Raw genomic sequence first — 7,988 nt, forward strand, 5'->3', positions numbered from 1 at the left:
AATAAATATCTACTCTGAGGTGTTATTGTTGGCCCCTTTAACCACGGTGTGTTTTTGTAAGGGGTCAATAAATATCTACTCTGAGGTGTTATTGTTGGTCCCTTTAACCCACGGTGTGTTTTTGTGGGGTAAATAAATATCTACTCTGAGGTGTTATTTGGCCCCTTTAACCACGGTGTGTTTTTTGTAAAGAGGGGTCAATAAATATCTACTCTGAGGTGTTATTGTTGGTTACAAATCTCACCTCACTTGTTGCTGCTGTTTCACAGGGAGGTCGATCGCACCGAAGAAGGTTAAGTGGTACAGCAACAGCAGTTGAAGAAGGTAAGACAGCTATAGGACAGCAGCTATATAGGACAGTAGCTATAGGACAGCAGCTATAGGACAGCAGCTATAGGACAGTAGCTATAGGACAGTAGCTATAAGACAGTAGCTATAAGACAGTAGCTATAGGACAGTAGCTATGGGACAGTAGCTATAAGACAGTAGCTATGGGACGGCAGCTATAGGACGGTAGCTATAGGGCGGCAGCTATGGGAGGCGACAGCTATAGGGCCGGTAGCTATAGGACGGTAGCTATAGGACGGTAGCTATGGGGACGGCAGCTATAGGAGCGGCAGCTATGGGGCGGTAGCTATGGGGTGGTAGCTATAGGGCCGGTAGCTATAGGGCGGCAGCTATAGGACGGTAGCTATAGGACGGCAGCTATAGGACGGCAGCTATGGGGCGGCAGCTATGGGACGGCAGCTATAGGGCCGGCAGCTATAGGGCGGCAGCTATGGGGCGGCAGCTATGGGACGGCAGCTATGGGGCCGGCAGCTATGGGGACGGCAGCTATGGGACGGCAGCTATAGGACAGTAGCTACCGCAGCTATACAGGCTGGGGGCTACCTTGTATACAGCCTGGAGGCTACCCACTTGTATACGGGCTGGGGGCTACCCTTGTATACGGGCTGGGGGCTACCACTTGTATACGGGCTGGGGGCTACCACTTGTATACAGGACGTGGCCGCTCGTTTCACCCGACTCCCACCAAGATGTAGGACATACCATCTGAGGAGAATCCACTACAGTCTGTCTAGGGACATACCATCTGAGGAGAATCCACTACGGTCTGTCTGTGGGACATACCATCTGAGGAGGATCCACTACGGTCTGTTTCTGTGGGACATACCATCTGAGGAGAATCCACTACGGTCTGTTTCTGTGGGACATACCATCTGAGGAGAATCCACTACGGTCTGTTTCTGTGGAACATACCATCTGAGGAGAATCCACTACGGTCTGTTTCTGTGGGACATACCATCTGAGGAGAATCCACTACGGTCTGTTTCTGTGGGACATACCATCTGAGGAGGATCCACTACGGTCTGTTTCTGTGGGACATACCATCTGAGGAGAATCCACTACGGTCTGTTTCTGTGGGACATACCATCTGAGGGAGAATCCACTACGGTCTGTTTCTGTGGACATACCATCTGAGGAGGATCCACTGCGGTCTGTCTCTGTGGGACATACCATCTGAGGAGAATCCACTACGGTCTGTTTCTGTGGGACATACCATCTGAGGAGAATCCACTACGGTCTGTCTCTGTGGGACATACCATCTGAGGAGAATCCAGTACGGTCTGTCTCTGTGGGACATACCATCTGAGGAGAATCCAGTACGGTCTGTCTCTGTGGGACATACCATCTGAGGAGAATCCAGTACGGTCTGTCTCTGTGGGACATACCATCTGAGGCAACATGCACTGGGATACAGTCAGCACTGTCTACAGATGGGATCCTCTCAGAGAACCTGGACCCTGACAGGACCCAGACAGGACCCAGAAATTGTCCCATCCTATAACGTGTGCAACTCATCCGAAAAAATAGGGATGAGTTGTACTCTGACGGACAAAAACGCAGATGAATGCAGATGTATGTATGTAGACATGTCCTGGATTGTCCCCCATTGAAATGTCCTGAGGTGAGGAATGCTTTTCTTTAGGCGATGATGTAAGTCGTATATGAATGAATCTGTGTGGCTGCTCCCTAATCCCATGTCCCCTGCTGTTCCCCCAGGGCCTGGAGGTGGCGATCAGGAACAAGATAGAGGAAGAGGTGACTCACCGAGCCAGTACGAAACTCCACAAGAGACTGAGTATTGTGAAGGGGGCGGAGGTGAAACCAACCCCCTCTAAAGGAAACAACCATCCCAACCACCCTGCACCCAGCACCTCCAAATAAACTCTGTTATTCTGTCTGTCTGCTCTGACTGCTTTCGCTGTGCTAGATAGAAGTTAAATATGTCTCCCAGATGGCACACTATTCCCTATATAGTGTTGTACTTATTGAACAAGGGCCCATAGGGCTCTGTCTAAAGTAGTGCACTGTATAGTGAGTAGGGCGGCATTTGGAACGAATACAATGTGTTTGTCACTGCTGCTAGGCTGTATGGACTGACGTCACAGCTGAGGAGTGTAATAACCACGTCTCCAATAGATGGTGCTGTAGTAGTCGGTTTGGTGAGTTTTTCTGGTAGACTTGGCTGCTTGCTATCGCCTCGGAGACAAGGAAAGGAGATGAGGAACGTGAGGATGCCAACAGAGGAATATTGAGATGCACCCCAGATAGTCAACGGTCGACATTTGGGATCTCTGTCGTGTGTATTGAAGGGGCCATTGAGTATTTCGTTTTGTGTGATTCTTGTCTCGTGTTGCACTGTCTTCAGAACTGAGACACACGTTTCTCCCATATACTGTATTCCAATGCAAAGGAGGTGAATAAAAACCTGTGGACATTTTGTAACGCAACAGAGTTCTTTTGTCTTGTATGGACCTGTGTAGACCTATCCAGACCTGTGTAGACCTATCCAGACCTGTGTAGACCTATCCGGACCTGTGTAGACCTATCCGGACCTGTGTAGACCTAGTCAGACCTGTGTAGACCTATCCAGACCTGTGTAGACCTAGCCAGACCTGTGTAGACCTATCCAGACCTGTGTAGACCTATCCAGACCTGTGTAGACCTAGCCAGACCTGTGTAGACCTATCCAGACCTGTGTAGACCTATCCAGACCTGTGTAGACCTAGCCAGACCTGTGTAGACCAAGCCAGACCTGTGTAGACCTAGCCAGACCTGTGTATGGGCGTGTGTAGACCTATCCAGACCTGTGTAGACCTATCCAGACCTGTGTAGACCTATCCAGACCTGTGTAGACCTAGCCAGATCTGTGTAGACCAAGCCAGACCTGTGTAGACCTAGCCAGACCTGTGTATGGGTGTGTGTAGACCTAGCCAGACCTGTGTAGACCTAGCCAGACCTGTGTATGGGTGTGTGTAGACCTAGCCAGACCTGTGTAGACCTAGCCAGACCTGTGTATGGGCATGTGTAGACCTGTGTAGACCTATCCAGACCTGTGTAGACCTATCCAGACCTGTGTAGACCTAGCCAGACCTGTGTAGACCAAGCCAGACCTGTGTAGACCTAGCCAGACCTGTGTAGACCAAGCCAGACCTGTGTAGACCTATCCAGACCTGTGTAGACCTAGCCAGACCTGTGTAGACCAAGCCAGACCTGTGTAGACCTATCCAGACCTGTGTAGACCTAGCCAGACCTGTGTAGACCTATCCAGACCTGTGTATGGGTGTGTGTAGACCTAGCCAGACCTGTGTAGACCGAGCCAGACCTGTGTATGGGTGTGTGTAGACCTATCCAGACCTGTGTAGACCTAGCCAGACCTGTGTAGACCTAGCCAGACCTGTGTAGACCAAGCCAGACCTGTGTAGACCTATCCAGACCTGTGTAGACCTAGCCAGACCTGTGTAGACCAAGCCAGACCTGTGTAGACCAAGTCAGACCTGTGTAGACCTAACCAGACCTGTGTAGACCTAGCCAGACCTGTGTATGGGTGTGTGTAGACCTAGCCAGACCTGTGTAGACCTATCCAGACCTGTGAAGACCTAGCCAGACCTGTGTAGACCAAGCCAGACCTGTGTAGACCTAGCCAGACCTGTGTATGGGCGTGTGTAGACCTATCCAGACCTGTGTAGACCTATCCAGACCTGTGTAGACCTATCCAGACCTGTGTAGACCTATCCAGACCTGTGTAGACCTATCCAGACCTGTGTAGACCTAGCCAGACCTGTGTAGACCAAGCCAGACCTGTGTAGACCTAGCCAGACCTGTGTATGGGTGTGTGTAGACCTAGCCAGACCTGTGTAGACCTAGCCAGACCTGTGTATGGGTGTGTGTAGACCTAGCCAGACCTGTGTAGACCTAGCCAGACCTGTGTAGACCTAGCCAGACCTGTGTATGGGCATGTGTAGACCTGTGTAGACCTATCCAGACCTGTGTAGACCTATCCAGACCTGTGTGTGGGTGTGTCAGGTGTTTTGTGTTCATACACTTTCCTCTTTACCTCAGAGCTGCTGTTTAGTGCAGGTCTCTCTTTCTCCTCCTCCCACACTATGTTTACACTCCCATGATGCTTTGCTCTCAGTGTGAAATTCCACCAGGTGTGTATTTACCTCAGTCAAGCACATTATCAGATAACGCCTTGCTTTTTCAACTGTGTTTTTGCTGGTTTTATTGGACAGATAGAGAACAGTAGAGGAGCTCCATTCAGATGACAGGGAATCTTCCAACCAGGGTTTCTGAAAGTTATGGGACATGGACAGCCCTAACCTCACCAGAACATAAAGCCGACAGGTTTCTGAAAGTTATGGGACATGGACAGCCCTAACCTCACCAGAACATAAAGTAGACAGGTTTCTGAAAGTTATGGGACATGGACAGCCCTAACCTCACCAGAACATAAAGTAGACAGGTTTCTGAAAGTTATGGGACATGGACAGCCCTAACCTCACCAGAACATAAAGTAGACAGGTTTCTGAAAGTTATGGGACATGGACAGCCCTAACCTCACCAGAACATAAAGTAGACAGGTTTCTGAAAGTTATGGGACATGGACAGCCCTAACCTCACCAGAACATAAAGTAGACAGGTTTCTGAAAGTTATGGGACATGGACAGCCCTAACCTCACCAGAACATGAAGTAGACAGGTTTCTGAAAGTTATGGGACATGGACAGCCCTAACCTCACCAGTGACATAAAGTAGACAGGTTTCTGAAAGTTATGGGACATGGGCAGCCCTAACCTCACCAGAACATAAAGTAGACAGGTTTCTGAAAGTTATGGGACATGGACAGCCCTAACCTCACCAGAACATAAAGTAGACAGGTTTCTGAAAGTTATGGGCCATGGACAGCCCTAACCTCACCAGAACATAAAGTAGACAGGTTTCTGAAAGTTATGGGACATGGACAGCCCTAACCTCACCAGAACATAAAGTAGACAGGTTTCTGAAAGTTATGGGACATGGACAGCCCTAACCTCACCAGAACATAAAGTAGACAGGTTTCTGAAAGTTATGGGACATGGACAGCCCTAACCTCACCAGAACATAAAGTAGACAGGTTTCTGAAAGTTATGGGACGTGGACAGCCCTAACCTCACCAGAACATAAAGTAGACAGGTTTCTGAAAGTTATGGGACGTGGACAGCCCTAACCTCACCAGAACATAAAGTAGACAGGTTTCTGAAAGTTATGGGACGTGGACAGCCCTAACCTCACCAGAACATAAAGTAGACAGGTTTCTGAAAGTTATGGGACATGGACAGCCCTAACCTCACCAGAACATAAAGTAGACAGGTTTCTGAAAGTTATGGGACATGGACAGCCCTAACCTCACCAGAACATAAAGTAGACAGGTTTCTGAAAGTTATGGGACATGGACAGCCCTAACCTCACCAGAACATAAAGTAGACAGGTTTCTGAAAGTTATGGGACATGGACAGCCCTAACCTCACCAGAACATAAAGTAGACAGGTTTCTGAAAGTTATGGGACATGGACAGCCCCTAACCTCACCAGAACATAAAGTCGACAGGTTTCTGAAAGTTATGGGACATGGACAGCCCTAACCTCACCAGAACATAAAGTAGACAGGTTTCTGAAAGTTATGGGACATGGACAGCCCTAACCTCACCAGAACATAAAGTAGACAGGTTTCTCGTTACGGCTACATTTCACTCTAGTTCAAAATGCGATCCAATTAACTCTGCACATACATGTAATCCTGAGCACATACATGTAATCCTGAGCACATACATGTAATCCTGAGCACATACATGTAATCATGGACACATACATGTAATCCTGATGCACATACATGTAATCCTGGGCACATATATGTAATCCTGGTGCACATACATGTAATCCTGAGCACATACATGTAATCCTGAGCACATACATGTAATCCTGGACACATACATGTAATCCTGAGCACATACATGTAATCCTGGACACATACATGTAATCCTGGTGCACATACATGTAATCCTGGGCACATATATGTAATCCTGGTGCACATACATGTAATCCTGGGCACATACATGTAATCCTGAGCACATACATGTAATCATGGACACATACATGTAATCCTGGACACATACATGTAATCCTGAGCACATACATGTAATCCTGAGCACATACATGTAATCCTGAGCACATGCATGTAATCATGGACACATACATGTAATCCTGGTGCACATACATGTAATCCTGGGCACATACATGTAATCCTGGTGCACATACATGTAATCCTGGGCACATACATGTAATCCTGAGCACATACATGTAATCCTGAGCACATACATGTAATCCTGGACACATACATGTAATCCTGGGCACATACGTGTAATCATGGACACATACATGTAATCCTGAGCACATAAATGTAATCCTGGACACATACATGTAATCCTGGGCACATACATGTAATCCTGGACACATACATGTAATCCTGGGCACATATATGTAATCCTGGGCACATACATGTAATCCTGGACACATACATGTAGTCCTGGGCACATATATGTAATCCTGGACACATACATGTAATCCTGGGCACATACATGTCATCCTGGGCACATACATGTCATCCTGGACACATACATGTAATCCTGGGCACCAATAACATCTGTTAAATATGGACCAATAACATCTGTTAAATATGGACCAATACCATCTGATAAATATGTGTATGTGACCAATAACATCTGTTAAATATGGACCAATAACATCTGATAAATATGTGTATGTGACCAATAACATCTGTTAAATATGGACCAATAACATCTGTTAAATATGGACCAATAACATCTGATAAATATGTGTATGGACCAATAACATCTGTTAAATATGGACCAATAACATCTGTTAAATATGGACCAATACCATCTGTTAAATATGGACCAATAACATCTGTTAAATATGGACCAATAACATCTGTTAAATATGGACCAATACCATCTGATAAATATGTGTATGTGACCAATAACATCTGTTAAATATGGACCAATAACATCTGTTAAATATGGACCAATAACATCTGATAAATATGTGTATGTGACCAATAACATCTGTTAAATATGGACCAATAACATCTGTTAAATATGGACCAATAACATCTGATAAATATGTGTATGGACCAATAACATCTGTTAAATATGGACCAATAACATCTGTTAAATATGGACCAATACCATCTGATAAATATGGACCAATAACATCTGTTAAATATGGACCAATACCATCTGTTAAATATGGACCAATACCATCTGTTAAATATGGACCAATACCATCTGTTAAATATGGACCAATAACATCTGTTAAATATGGACCAATACCATCTGTTAAATATGGACCAATACCATCTGATAAATATGTGTATGGACCAATACCATCTGTTAAATATGGACCAATAACATCTGTTAAATATGTGTATGTGACCAATAACATCTACTAAATATGTGTATGTGACCAATAACATCTGTTAAATATGTGTATGTGACCAATAACATCTGTTAAATATGTGTATGTGACCAATAACATCTACTAAATATGTGTATGTGACCAATAACATCTGTTAAATATGGACCAA

The 7,988-nt window shown here is 45.8% G+C and overlaps 2 long non-coding RNA genes across 4 annotated transcripts; one reads left to right on the top strand and one right to left on the bottom strand.

Moving 5' to 3' along the window:
• The first annotated feature begins 267 nt into the window (after positions 1-267).
• LOC127922358 (uncharacterized) lies at positions 268-2,245 on the top strand. Its single transcript, XR_008111055.1, has 2 exons — positions 268-324; positions 2,065-2,245. It is a non-coding gene; the product is annotated as an uncharacterized LOC127922358 (long non-coding RNA).
• Positions 2,246-2,657: 412 nt separating this feature from the next.
• LOC127922359 (uncharacterized) lies at positions 2,658-4,300 on the bottom strand. Of its 3 annotated transcripts, none has more exons than XR_008111056.1 (3): positions 4,271-4,300; positions 3,985-4,066; positions 2,658-3,142 (listed from the first exon to the last, which is right to left on the bottom strand). It is a non-coding gene; the product is annotated as an uncharacterized LOC127922359 (long non-coding RNA). The 3 variants fall into 3 exon arrangements; XR_008111058.1 differs by lacking the exon at positions 4,271-4,300 and having other exon boundaries at positions 2,658-2,980; positions 3,101-3,142; positions 3,985-4,160; XR_008111057.1 differs by lacking the exon at positions 4,271-4,300 and having other exon boundaries at positions 2,658-3,040; positions 3,101-3,142; positions 3,985-4,160.
• Positions 4,301-7,988: the final 3,688 nt, after the last annotated feature.

This window comes from Oncorhynchus keta, unplaced genomic scaffold (assembly GCF_023373465.1).
Source record: "Oncorhynchus keta strain PuntledgeMale-10-30-2019 unplaced genomic scaffold, Oket_V2 Un_contig_2544_pilon_pilon, whole genome shotgun sequence".
NCBI classification, from domain to species: domain Eukaryota; kingdom Metazoa; phylum Chordata; class Actinopteri; order Salmoniformes; family Salmonidae; genus Oncorhynchus; species Oncorhynchus keta.